General features: G+C 32.7%; 2 protein-coding genes across 2 annotated transcripts in view; both read left to right on the plus strand.

The window, feature by feature from the left end:
• Nucleotides 1-14,987, plus strand: part of LOC127727026 (uncharacterized) — a 219,950-nt gene that overhangs the window by 120,161 nt on the left and 84,802 nt on the right. The gene's annotated exons all lie outside the window — the stretch shown is intronic.
• Nucleotides 1-14,987, plus strand: part of LOC127727107 (28S ribosomal protein S33, mitochondrial-like) — a 28,495-nt gene that overhangs the window by 11,952 nt on the left and 1,556 nt on the right. The gene's annotated exons all lie outside the window — the stretch shown is intronic.

The raw sequence follows: 14,987 nt of genomic DNA on the forward strand, positions 1-14,987 counted from the left end.
TATCGATTTCATGCACTTTTCCATAAACTGTCGAGGTCACAATGCTTATGCTATTACGTCTAGTAAGAACTGATTGTTTAAAGATTTTGTTTACTGTTTGACCTCTGCCTTCAACCGGTGCAACTCTTTTTTAAAACAAGAATGTGTCCATAGTACATGGATGCCCCACTCACACTATCATTTTCTATGTTCAGTGGACCGTGAAATTGGGGTCAAAACTCTAATTTGGTATTAAAATTAGAAAGATCATATCATAGGAACATGTGTACTAAGTTTCAAGTTGATTGTGGACTTCAACTTCATCAAAAACTACCTTGACCAAAAAATTTAACCTGAAGCAGGACAGACGGATGAACGAACGGACGCACAAACCGAAAAACATAATGCCCCTCTACTATCGTAGGTGGGGCATAAAAACTACTCTGGATTGGTGTATTCAGAATGGAACTGTTTAGTGTGTGGTATAGCCGTGAATTTATAAGGATTTTAAATATAGGTTTCTGGAGCTGTACCATCTGAAATGTGTTGACTGTTGGCCTCAAAATGCCACTTATGGTATAAAACCACTAATTCATAGCCCCATTGCTTTCTCTGTTAAATTCTGCAATTTCAAGCATTAATGGCTACTTTGTCATAAGTTCAAATAAAATGGCTGTCATTTCATGTCAAAACTATACAAATTGACTAGGATTGTCAGTTTTCCTATCGAAGGTCGGTGGTTTTCTCCGGGCACTCCGGCTTCCTCGACCAATAAAAACTGGCCGCCACGAAATAGCCCAAACGTGGCGCTTAAAAGTGGCGTTAAAACACCAACAATCAATCAATCAATCAATCAAAACTATACCTTATCCTGACTTGTGGTAAAATATTCAACATATCTTTAATTGCATATTAGAGCGAACTGGTTCCTGGAACAAATGTGGAAGTTTGATTGTACAAAAACTGGTACTTCTGATCTGAACAACAGGGCAAATGTGCCCTCCTATTATATATTATATATATATTATTCATATACTTCTTTATTATTCAATAAAAACTTTCAACAAGGGTTCTACAGTGATCCCAAGTACCCAAGCTTTCATTTAATACCAAAACGAGCAACATATTGCACCTATTGACAAAGATACAGCTATGCGCAGGAACTATTTTGTTTAAAATATGTACTACTTTCTTGTATGTTCTTTCCGACTGGGCCTGAATTAGTGGTTCTATACCTTATATAAATATAGGAAGATGTGGTATGAGTGCCAATGAGACAACTCTCCATCCAAGTAACAATTTATAAAAGTATACCATTATAGGTCAAGGTATGGCCTTCAACACGGAGCATTGGCTCACACCGAACAGCACGCTATAAAGGGTCCCAAAAATTACTAGTGTAAAACCATTCAAAAGGGAAAACTAACAGTCTAATCTATATAAAAACGAGAAACAAGAAACTCATATGAACTACATAAACAGACGACAACTACTGTACATCAGATTCCTGACTTAGGACAGGTGCAAACATTTGCAGCGGGATTAAACGTTTTAATGGTACCAAACCTTCTCCCTTTTCTGAAACAATAGTATAACATCACAACATAGAAAGACACACTATAAAATATCAATTGGAGACTTAACTCAATCAAAAAACGTAAATTAACGCTTATACCTACATATACTGTGTGTGCAGGAAGTGCCAAAAAAATCAATAGCTGAAAGAATTCTAATTATGTATAAATGTGCTTTCAATTTATCTTTGCTATGTTCAATAAATTATTTTCTATTGATATAAATTTTGTTCATATATGTAAACCAACGTATACTGGTCAATGACATAAAGACAGTACAAAGTATCCGATACTACACATTAAAAAGACATAATTTGCAAATGTAAATTTTGCAGGTAATAATAACTGCAGGAATTTAAACAATAAAAAACAATAATGTGTCCATAGTACACGGATGCCCCACTCGCACTATCATTTTCTATGTCCAGTGGACCGTTAAATTGGGGTCAAAACTCTAATTTGGTATTAAAATTAGAAAGATCATATCATAGGAACATGTGTACTAAGTTTCGAGTTGATTGGACTTCAACTTCATCAAAAACTACCTTGACCAAAAACTTTTAACCTGAAGCGGGACAGACGGACAGACGAACGAACGGATGGATGGACCAATGAACGGACGGACAGACATACGGACGGACAAACGAACGGACGCACAGACCCAAAAACATATTGCCCCTAGGTGGGGCATAAAAATATATTATTGTTATCTGCCGTTTCCGTATGAAATCTGTCTTATCTGGAAACATATTTCGGCAATTAGTCTGGGAAGTAACAATAATTATTACTTACTGTTACTTTTTGCGGGTAATCATAGCCTGTGCCAGAATTTTCTGCTGCCCTGGTAATTAGAAAACAAAATTGAAATAGTGTGAAATGAGTGTTAGCCATTGGTGTAGAAATAGCTAGTCCGAGATTACTCTGACGTCCAACGGCTGTTTTGCCAGACAAGCTGGGGCCGTGGGACGGTCCCAGCTTTTGTGGCAAAACAGACGGGGACGGCCCCAGCTTGTCTGGCAAAACAGCTGTTGGACGTCGAGAGTAATCTCGGACTAGCTATTTCTACACCAATGGCTAACACTCATTTCACATTGTTTTCTATGCAAAATTAAGCAAGGGGTGTTCTTCATCCATACTATTTCGAAAATTCCGGGTCCGTTGAGTACACTTAAAAAATGCCATTTTTCTATAAAAAAAAAGCTGCAGCACCATATGTCAGGTTGGGAACAAACCCTCTACATGGTGTTTTTACCTGTATTGAGAGATAATCCTTCTATAGAGGGATAAAATTATCCTTCTATAGAGGGGTATTTTTGTGTATACTGGATTTAAAGCAAAATAGGGCAGATTGGCATTTTCTAGTTATATTGGCTATAATCTATAGCATTGTATGCATCAATTGATGTACTGAATTTAATTTGTACATGCCCAGTTTACTGCTAAACTGACTGAATATACAATCTATTGTTCACCATAATTGAAAGCTGTGATGATCAGGTAAATTCTACTCAGTTATGCCTCACTGAACAGAATTTCTAATGTTAGATTTAACATAAAATTTAAAGGTCAACTGTCGCTTTTGTTGTTGATCAGGTGTTCAGATAGCTATACAATAGATTTCAAGTTCTGTCACTTTAGCAAAAAACTGGGCATCCCAATTTTTAATAAAGAGCATTAATTGATGCATACAATGCTATAGATCACAGCCAATATAACTAGAAAATGCCAATCTGCCCTATTTTGCTTTAAATCCAGTCTAAACAAAAATATCCCTCTATAGAAGGATAATTTTATCCCTATATAGAAGGACTATCCCTCTATACAGGTAAAAACGAATCCGGGTCCGTTCACGCCCAATCACGTTCGCCCCCATGCACGTTCGCCCCCTTTCACTTTCGCACCCCACACGTTCGCATCCAAAGTCCGTTCGCGCCAAATTTTTATTGGTTTTGTGTTTCATAATTTGTAAAGGAGTTTTGGTAAGTGTATTGCTATAAATATATATTTTTTTCATTGTTTCTAAATAAAGTGAGATTCTGACAAGGTTTTTTTTTGTGTCATGGTAAAATTATGTACTGCCATAAACATTTTTTTTTTCATTTTTTTTTAAATAAAGTGAGATTCTGACGACCAGTATTTTATTTTTGTGTTGAATAATTTTTAATCATGTTTTGGTAAGTTTATTGTAATAAATATTTTTTTTCATTGTTTCTAGTAAATAAAGTGAGATTCTGACAAAGTTTTTTTATGTGTTGATAAAATCTTAATCATATTTTGGTTAGTGTATTGCTATAGATATTTCTTTTTTATTGTTTCAAAAAACTAGAGGCTCTAAAGAGCCTGTGTCGCTCACCTTGGTCTATGTGCATATTAAACAAAGGACACAGATGGATTCATGACAAAATTGTGTTTTGGTGATGGTGATGTGTTTTGGTGATGGTGATGTGTTTGTAGATCTTACTTTACTGAACATTCTTGCTCCTTACTATTATCTCTATCTAAAATGAACTTGGCCCGGTAGTTACAGTGGAAAATACTTTGTAAAAATTTACAAAAATTTACAAAATTTATGAAAATTGTAAAAAATTGACTATAAAGGGCAATAACTCCTTAAGGGGTCAATTGACAATTTTGGTCATGTTGCCTTATTTGTAGATCTAACTTTGCTGTACATTATTGCTGTTTACAGTTTATCTCTATCTATAATAATATTCAAGATAATAACCAAAAGCTGCAAAATTTTCTTAAAATTACCAATTCAGGGGCAGCAACCCAACAATGTGTTGCCTGATTGGTCTGAAAATTTCAGGGCAGATAGATCTTGTCCTAATGATAAATTTTATACTCATCAGATTTGCTCTAAATGCTTTGGTTTCAGAGATATGAGCCAAAAACTGCATTTTACCCTATGTACTATTTTTTAGCCATGTCGGCCATCTTGGTTCACAGGCGGGGTCATCGGACACATTTTTTAAACAAGATACCCTAATGATGATTGTGGACAAGTTTGGTTAAATTTGTCTTAGTAGTTTCAGAGGAGAAGATTTTTGTAAAAGATTACAAAAATTTACGAAAAATGGTTAAAAATTGACTATAAGGGGCAATAACTCCTTAAGGGGTCAACTGACCATTTTGGTCAAGTTGACTTATTTGTAGATCTTACTTTGCTGAACATTATTGCTGTTTACAGTTTATCTCTATCTATAATAATATTCAAGATAATAACCAAAAACGGCAAAATTTCCTTAAAATTACCAATTCAGGGGCAGCAACCCAACAACGGGTTGCCTGATTGGTCTGAAAATTTCAGGGCAGATAGATCTTGACCTAATGAACAATTTTATACTCATCAGATTTGCTCTAAATGCTTTGGTTTCAGAGATATGAGCCAAAAACTGCATTTTACCCTATGTACTATTTTTTAGCCATGTCGGCCATCTTGGTTCGCGGGCGGGGTCATTGGACACATTTTTTAAACTAGATACCCTAATGATGATTGTGGACAAGTTTGGTTAAATTTGTCTAAGTAGTTTCAGAGGAGAAGATTTTTGTAAAAAATTACAAAAATTTACGAAAAATGGTTAAAAATTGACTATAAAGGGCAATAACTCCTTAAGGGGTCAACTGACAATTTTGGTCAAGTTGACTTATTTGTAGATCTTACTTTGCTGAACATTATTGCTGTTTACAGTTTATCTCTATCTATAATAATATTCAAGATAATAACCAAAAACGGCAAAATTTCCTTAAAATTACCAATTCAGGGGCAGCAACCCAACAACGGGTTGCCTGATTGGTAAGAAAATTTCAGGGCAGATAGATCTTGTCCTAATGAACAATTTTATACTCATCAGATTTGCTCTAAATGCTTTGGTTTCAGAGATATGAGCCAAAAACTGCATTTTACCCTATGTACTATTTTTTAGCCATGTCTGCCATCTTGGTTCATGGGCGGGGTCATCGGACACATTTTTTAAACAAGATACCCTAATGATGATTGTGGACAAGTTTGGTTAAATTTGTCTAAGTAGTTTCAGAGGAGAAGATTTTTGTAAAAGATTACAAAAATTTACGAAAAATGGTTAAAAATTGACTATAAAGGGCAATAACTCCTTAAGGGGTCAACTGACCATTTTGGTCAAGTTGACTTATTTGTAGATCTTACTTTGCTGAACATAATTGCTGTTTACAGTTTATCTCTATCTATAATAATATTCAAGATGATAACCAAAAACAGCAAAATTTTCTTAAAATTACCAATTCAGGGGCAGCAACCCAACAACAGGTTGTCCAATTCATCTGAAAATTTCAGGGCAGATAGATCTTGACCTAATAAACAATTTTACCCCATGTCAGATTTGCTCTAAATGCTTTGGTTTCAGAGATATAAGCCAAAATCTACATTTTACCCCTATGTTCTATTTTTAGCCATGGCGGCCATCTTGGTTGGTTGGCCGGGTCACCGGACACATTTTTTAAACTAGATACCCAAATGATGATTGTGGCCAAGTTTGGTCAAATTTGGCCCAGTAGTTTCAGAGGAGAAGATTTTTGTAAAAGTTTACGGACGACGGACGACGGACGCAGGACGACAGTCGACGGACGCAAAGTGATGAGAAAAGCTCACTTGACCTTTCAGGTCAGGTGAGCTAAAAATGGGATTCTGACAACGTTTTTTTTTTATGTGTTGAATAATTCGTAATCATGTTTTGGATAGTGTATTGCTATACATATTTTTTTTCATTGTTTATGAATAAACTGAGATTCTAACACCGTTTTTTGGGTGTCTTCCCGATTGTCCCACTTTTTGAAATTACAGGTAAAAAAGTAATGAAATTTTGTGGGACAATCGGGAATATGTTTGTGGGACAATTGGGAAGTTTAAATGTGGGACAATTGGGAATTGTTTTGATAGTGATTAATTTGTTTTTATAGTCTGTATCAGTTAATTACAGGTTACTAATCACTGTAACTTATAAAATATGAAAAAAACCATGAACAAATAATAATACTTACATATTATATTTTGCACATACATGTAGTAGGTACAATTGAAGTATCAAACATGGAATATAATATGAAATCATAAAATTTTAGTCTTAGATGCATGATTTTTTTAATTAGTTTTTATTGGCTTTGAACTAGCTGTCAGTAACTGCGAGTACTCTAAGATCTGTACTTAGTGTCTTTGTTGTGGGGATGTATAAGTAGCCGTCCACGTCCATGTCCACTCGATGTACATAAATTAGGTCGTTAGTTTTTCTAGTTTGAATTTTTTTTACATTTTTCATATGGGACCTTTAAAGCTGACTCTGCTGTATGGGCTTTGTTCATTGTTGAAGGCTGTATTGTGACCTATAGCTGTTAATTTCTGTGTCATTTAGTCTTTTTTGGAGAGTTGTCTCATTGGCAATCATACCACATCTTTTTTTTTTATGGAAGTCTGGTTCTTCTTTATAGTTGGTGACGAGTCCTGTTGACTGCACTTTATGGCAAAGACACTGGGAATATTGGAAAAACAACCTTTGATATTGATTCTTAGAAAGGCTGATCTGGCAGAATTCTAGACAACAGCTTCATTATCAAAAAAAGGAAGTTGTTGGGTTCAGGTGAATCTGACGTTGGGTGTTAGCAGTCTTCAATAGTGCAGAGAATGTTGTATTAATGTCCTCTGACTTCCCTAGTAAAATTGTAAAGACTTCTGGAAAAATCTCTCCATCAACAAGTTCGTGTAAAGTGTAGAATGTAAATGAGTTTATAGCTTTTTTTTTTAATTGCATGCATTATTTATTCAAAAACTGTATAGAGAAAATGTAATTAAAATTATGGTATTGAAATTTGTTTTATAAATAACGTAACATTGTAGATATATTTCATAAATTAGAAATAACATTTTTTTAATCAAAAGTGCATTAATCTAATGATTTAAAAAAACATTTTGTTTTATACTTCTATAAAATTAATATTAAATGGGGAATATAGGGAAAGTAACTTATCATAGTTACAATGGAACCTCAATAGATGATTTTATTGTATCTGTAGTTCAACATTCCTATCAAATATAATGAACTTTAGAATTGAAGACTTTCATCCAAATAATTCAGATCACTGTCAAATAACCGTAAACATTTTTTGTAGTAATATAATGGGTCCTAAACAGGACATATGTAATCTTCGGAAATTGCCACAAGTCATAAGATGGTCTCCAATACGAGAGCAAAAATTTATTGAAAACTTAAATTATGATAGTTTTTATAATATTTGTACAAAAGCCGAAAAGCTGATAGCAAGTGAGAATGCTGATAACAGCACATCAGAAGTGGATGACGTGGTTTCTGATTTTAATCAATTACTAAAGGGAGCAGCAACCCTAGATAACAGATTTGAATCAAAACTGCATAATAAACAAAAAAGAAGGAAAATTAAAAAACCATGGGTTGACAAAGACTGTGATGTTAAATATAGGCATATAAAAGCTGTCTGTAGAACTTTATGTAGGAATCCTTGGGATTCTAGTTTGAGACTAAAAATTTTTACAGAGAGAAAAAACTTCAACAAGCTTGTACGTAAAAAACATAGGGTCTATAAAAATAAAATACTAAAAAATATACTTGACCTATCCGAGAACAATCCTTCGGAATTTTGGAAATCTGTAAATTTATTAAAGGACAAAGCGAAGGAAGACCCTAGCTCCAATATTTCACATGATGAATGGTTGAAGTACTTTAAAAATTTAATGAATTTTCAACATTGTAATAATTTTGATGAAAACGTTAGTAGTATTGATTGTAATAATGATTGTTTAAATGATAGTATTACTGTGGATGAGGTGTTAAAGGTTGTAAAAGACTTAAAGTTAAAAAAATCTGCTGGTTGTGATGGTATAACAAACGAAATGATTAGAGTGTCATGTGGTAAATTAGTTAAAAACATATGTGTTGATTTTTAATTTGATATTTAAAAGTGGAATCTTTCCTTCTATATGGAGAGAAAACATCATTAAGCCTATATTTAAAGGAGGGTGTTTTAATGATCCTTCCAACTACAGGGGTATAGCTCTTTCTAGCTGTTTAGGTAAATTTTTCTTAAAGATATTATCTACCAGGTTAGAGAACTTCCTTGAAACTAACAATATATTACACAAGGAGCAAATAGGCTTTAGGAAAAATTGCAGAACAAGTGATCACATTTTAACATTAAAAACTCTGATTGACAAGACCTTTAAAAAATCTAAACATCTATACATTTGTTTAGTAGATCTAAGAAAAGCGTTTGACACAATCAATAGAGATGGCCTTTTTCATAAATTACTAAAATATAATATAAAAGGGTCTTTTTTTAATATTTTAAAAGATATGTACAAAGATGTCTCTTTCTCTGTAAAATTAAAAGAGGGACTAACACAAACATTTCCCTCATGTGTAGGATTAAAACAGGGTTGTATATTAAGCCCTACATTATTTTCATTGTATATAAATGAACTGGTTGAAACGTTTGACCACAAATGTGATCCAGCATGCCTAGATGATAAACAAGTGTCTTGTCTTCTTTATGCAGACGATTTAGTAGTAATATCAGAATCTGCATCTGGCCTGCAAAATGCTTTAGATAAATTAAATATGTTTTGTGATAAATGGAATCTATCTGTCAATCTTAATAAAACAAAGATTATAATATTCAATAAGACAGGAAAAATTATTAAAAAACACAATTTCTATTATAATGGAAAACTACTAGAGCTGACTGATGAATACAAGTATCTAGGTATAATTTTTAAACCATCTGGATCTTTTACTACAGCAATTGATCAGTTATCTAAAAAGGCTAGCAAAGCTATTTTTTGTATTAGAAAATTATTATATTCTAAAAATATGAATTTACTACCACATTTAAAGCTTTTTGATTCATGTGTTAAACCTATTTTTTTATATAGCAGTGAAGTTTGGGTTACCATTAGTTTAGTGAAACAAAATACTACCATCGAGTCAAACTATGCAAACTTTAGTCCAAATAAGATTCAAATCAAATTTGCTAAATTTTTATTGGGTGTAAATAAAGGTGCTGTGAATAATGCTGTACTTGCTGAATTAGGATTATTGTCTGTTCTATGGTCGGGTTGTTGTCTCTTTGACACATTCCCCATTTCCATTCTCAATTTTATGGTAATAAACTAAGAACGTATCGCAAAGTTAAAAATAATTACGAATTAGAAAAATATCTCCTACTGGACCTTAACAAAAATGTTATTTCTAAAATGGTAAAAATTAGAATTAGTAATAGCAAATTACTAATAGAAGTTGGTAGATATACTAGAACACCTTTAGAACAGAGAATTTGTCCACTTGAAGATGAATTCCATTTCCTCATTAAATGTAAAGCGTTAGAATTTAATAGAAATATACTCTTTTGTAATTTAAGTGATATAGTTCCATCTTTTGTTAATATGTCTGAACAAGATAAATTTAGTTTCATTTTGAAAAGTAATGATACTGACATTTGTACTGTATGTGTAGCTGGAATAAGCGATATGTATGATTCGAACATTCATTTAAAGCAAACATAATGTTGTTAAGAACTGTTGTAGTAGTAAAGCTTATTGTAATAACTTGAAGTGATAATATAGTATGAATAACACCTCCACGCAATGTAGATATAAAATATGTGTCTCTTATCATTGAGAAAACATATCTCTGTATATTTGTTTTTTGTTTATTTAAGTCTGTTTTTGTATTTGTATTTTGTAAATGTCAGCTGGTATCATTCCTGTATTGGAATTTACACCAATAAAATTATTTTGATATTTTAAATGTGCAATAAATTAATCCTTGTTTATTTAGCAAAACAAACAACAGTTACATTGTTTATCTAAGAACATTTTACTTCATAAAATAATGTGGGACAATCAGAACTTTTCATGTGGGACAATCAGAACTCTAAAATTTTAAAAAGTGGGACAATCGCGAATAAACTGTTTTTTGTGTGCGTGTTGAATACATCTTACATGCAGTATTTACATCAAAGTAAGTTAAAACAACAATCATGATTTTTAAACACTCAACAATAACACCAAATTAGGCTGTGTATAAATACCAATTAGCAGTAATCATACATAATTAACATTTAATAATTAATCATCAAATCAATTTAAAACCATATTTTATTTAAAAATTCCTGAATTTTTATTTATGAAAATAAAAATATTTTGATATAAACATCTACAAAACATCTAAAAATTTATCAGGTTTTTAAATAAAAAAAAAAGGTGCGAACGTGTAGGGTGCGAACGGACCTAGGAGGCGAACGTGTGGGGTGCGAACGTGTAGGGTGCGAACGGACCTAGGAGGCGAACGTGTGGGGTGCGAACGTGTAGGGTGCGAACGGACCTAGGAGGCGAACGTGTGGGGTGCGAACGTGTAGGGTGCGAACGTGTATTTGGCGCGAACGGACCCGATACCGGTAAAAACACCATGTAGAGGGTTTGTTCCCAACCTGTACGTGTTTTGCAGTTTTATTCACACCAAAAGGTGATGATTATTCAGAATTTGACAGTTTAATCAATGGATCTTTTATAGCGAAAACGCAAAAGGCTACCATAATTTGTCGCCTATGTAAATAATTACTTCATTTTAACTACAACTGGATTTCTAAATCTTATTTTCGTATCTTCCGCTCCATCTTTAAAAGGTGCTAAATAAACTCTTACAATCCCGACCGCTGTGATATTTTTTTCATTATATTTCTAAATATTTCCACAAGTTACAGATAATTTGTAGTGCTATCAGTGTCATAATTTATTCATCAAAATAAAAAATGTAATCTGTAATAAAATAACTGCATATAGCTGTACTTTTTATGACACCTAAGTGCCTTTTCCTTAATATGTCAAGTTTTGTCAAGGGAGACAACTAAAACCATTTTTTTCTAAGGACAGGTTAAAAATTCAAGATCAAAATGTGATTATAGTTCTCTTGAAAACACAGTATATTAAAGGTACAATAGAAGGGTATTACATTTTGAATTGACAGGGATATTCAGTACCCAATGTGAAAGAATTACAGGGATTGTTTTGCTCCCAAAGCTTTCATGCACTAGGCCACAGACCACAATTAAATTCCCCTATTAGTTCTTTATAACGTTTTGTTTCATTAAAAAAATTGCACCGTGCATTTTTGTCAAATCTTTTGTGTGTGTAATGTATAGTACTAGTCCAAAAATATATCCAAAATTCAGGAAGATTGAACCAATGACTCTTACAAATTTAGCCAATACACATCCATACCCCTATGGACAAGTCAAGAGATGTTCCGAAAACTGTAAATATCACCTTTTTGCACCTGGCCTAATCACTCTTTCCATATCAAAATCAGTTAAAATACAACATCCAAAAGTTTATTTCACCTCTCTTCTTTAATTTCCACCCAAAAAAAACTAAGAAATGAGTGAGGAAGGGAAAGAAAAAAAATTAAGAAAAAATACACTCTAATTAAAAGGAACTATATTCGTGGACAACGAAAAGCGGGATCATTAATTGTGGTCTTGGGCCTATTAGGGGTCTAAAACTTGACCAATTCTAATAAAACTTGGCAAGATTTAAGCTTAGTGTATTATAAAACAGTTTACAAAGTTTCAAAGCCATATGATACCAATTATAAAAAATGTGGTATTTTTTATATTTGAACTTTGGGTGCTGAATTGTGGCGTTGAATTAGAACAATTTCAACTATCAAATTTGGGCTTCTAAAAACCAAAATATACCAAAACTTACACTTTTTAATGTCTCTATGTATAAGTTATCACCTATTAAAAGCAGCAGATAGCATACTTCATGTTTCAGACTTATAAAAAATGGCCAGAAGTAAATTTTATATGAGCCTGTGCCAAAAAATAGAGGTTTTCAAATGAAGTCAGGCCTTATATGAAATGTAATATTTTTCACTTACCACAATTTTCTGAAGTTGTTAAGTTATAAAAAAACCTTTTACATGTTATAAATGTACTTTTAATGGAAATATAAGTTTCAAATAGCATAACACATGTGAATAAAATGGTCTTCAGCAATGTCAAGCTTAAAAAAACAGGTTGTCAATTTAGGTCGTTCCCCACATTTGCATATTAAAAAGCTTATAAATGATATGGGAGATAGAGATATGCTTCTTTTTGCTCAAATCTTTGTTTAGATATGATAAAACATGGAGCCTGGATGTAACAAGACTGTCACTTTCAACTATATATGTAGACAGTATGATTTGATGCAAAGTTATTTACTTTACTTTTTAAAACCGGCATGAAATTTCAGCCTCAAATGGCCAATATTTTAACCACTAGCTATCAAACAAAAGAAAATTAAGGTAGTCTGTGAAACAGACAAGGTCAAACAACCAGTAATAAGTGCTTTTGATACAGATTCAGTGAAATCTGCTAAAAGGAATTCAACTTGTATGTGCATAGAACCTCATTTTTCACTTGCTTCATACTGACCGTTAGACTAAGACCATTAAAGCAGCACATTTTGCACTCTTATTCTGATTTTATCTACTTTTTTTTTGTGTTCAGTGTTCAAAAATGAGTTAAACATCTACATTAGATACCACATACACAAATAGAAAACCAGAAAAATCTGTCAGAGAGAAAGTAAGCATGCTACTTTTGTAAAAATATTGAAACAACTGAAAAAGTTCAATTTTGGGCATGTAGGCTGAAATGTCACTTTTTTACAAAATTTCTATCAAATAAAAGTGGAAATCATTTATTCTCATGTAGTTTGACAAATTAGTACCAATAGATCATTCAGGGAAGTTGTCAAAGTACAAATTCAATATTTCCTGAATTCACCTCTTAGGCCACAGACCACAATTAAATTCCCCTATTAGTTCTTTATAACGTTTTGTTTCATTAAAAAAATTGCACCGTGCATTTTTGTCAAATCTTTTGTGTGTGTAATGTATAGTACTAGTCCAAAAATATATCCAAAATTCAGAAAGATTGAACCAATGACTCTTACAAATTTAGCCAATACACATCCATACCCCTATGGACAAGTCAAGAGATGTTCCGAAAACTGTAAATATCACCTTTTTGCACCTGGCCTAATCACTCTTTCCATATCAAAATCAGTTAAAATACAACATCCAAAAGTTTATTTCACCTCTCTTCTTTTATTTCCACCCCTAAAAAACTAAGAAATGAGTGAGGAAGGGAAAGAAAAAAAATTAAGAAAAAATACACTCTAATTAAAAGGAACTATATTCGTGGACAACGAAAAGCGGGATCATTAATTGTGGTCTTGGGCCACTAGCTAACCACATCTAGATCTAGTCCAAATGATTTTGACGTCTTGGAAGGCTATTTTTATTTTATGCTTTGATGCCTTCCTGCAATGAGGGATTAAAATAAACAAAATCCTTTAACACCCTCAACAGACGGCATGATTATCTGAACTATAACCACATCCACAGGCACTTGTTTTTATCCATATTAGTCCACCTCCCAATAATGGCAATATCATCGATGATTGCAAGTTCGTGACATTTAGGGATTTCCGATTTGCATACGTTTCTATCATCAGCAACATGCTACTTCAAAAAATTTTGAATTAACAAGAGAAAATGTCTGACGCCTCAAAGGAAAAGTGATTGTTGTATGACATCAAAAATTCAAATGTCGCAAATTCCCAAATAGCGATAAGGTCTATGGATAGAAAAAAGCGCCTGTGACTACATCTCCTTATTTTGATAATTAAGGAACCAGATAGAGTAAATGTTACACCTAGATATTTGTGAAATTTGGTACAATCTTATCGCAAATAGAATTAAATCAAAAGCTTTATTTACATATATATACAAAACAGTACAACATAAGCTCAGCAGTGCTTTAATAACTGATATTAATCTCTTTTGAGATTCTGTGTCCAGAGTTAATTTCTGATTTGGAAAACCACTCAGTGGGCAGCCAAATCAGAAAATTGCTACAAAAGGAATAAACTGACATACATGACATAAGTATGCTTTCAAGACATTTCTCAAATTAGTTTTCCACTTCTGGTTAGATTTTTTCTTTAAAAGGGGGATTGCTCAATTTAAGTTCATTTTAAAAGAATATTGGGGTTGATGAAAAGTACTTAGTGTAAGTTGACATATTTGTTTAAGATCAGTTATAAAGGGGGTTGGCCATAATGCATTTCCACAAGGATAAACAAAACATAGCTAAGCAAGTGCAGAAGAATCAATGCTTTTTTTCTGAAGTGGAATTCTTTTATAATTAAAGAGTTAGGGCGGCCAATTTCCATGGATTTCCAAAAAAAAAACTTTTACTTCAGAAAGAAGTTTGGTTTAAGATAAGATAAGAACATTTTAATTTGATTTGGCATTTATAAAACTATACAACAAGAGCTTGAGATAGGCTTTTGACTGAATATAAAAACACATAAATAACATG

Source organism: Mytilus californianus, unplaced genomic scaffold, assembly GCF_021869535.1.
Source record: "Mytilus californianus isolate M0D057914Y unplaced genomic scaffold, xbMytCali1.0.p SCAF_1, whole genome shotgun sequence".
Lineage (NCBI taxonomy): Eukaryota > Metazoa > Mollusca > Bivalvia > Mytilida > Mytilidae > Mytilus > Mytilus californianus.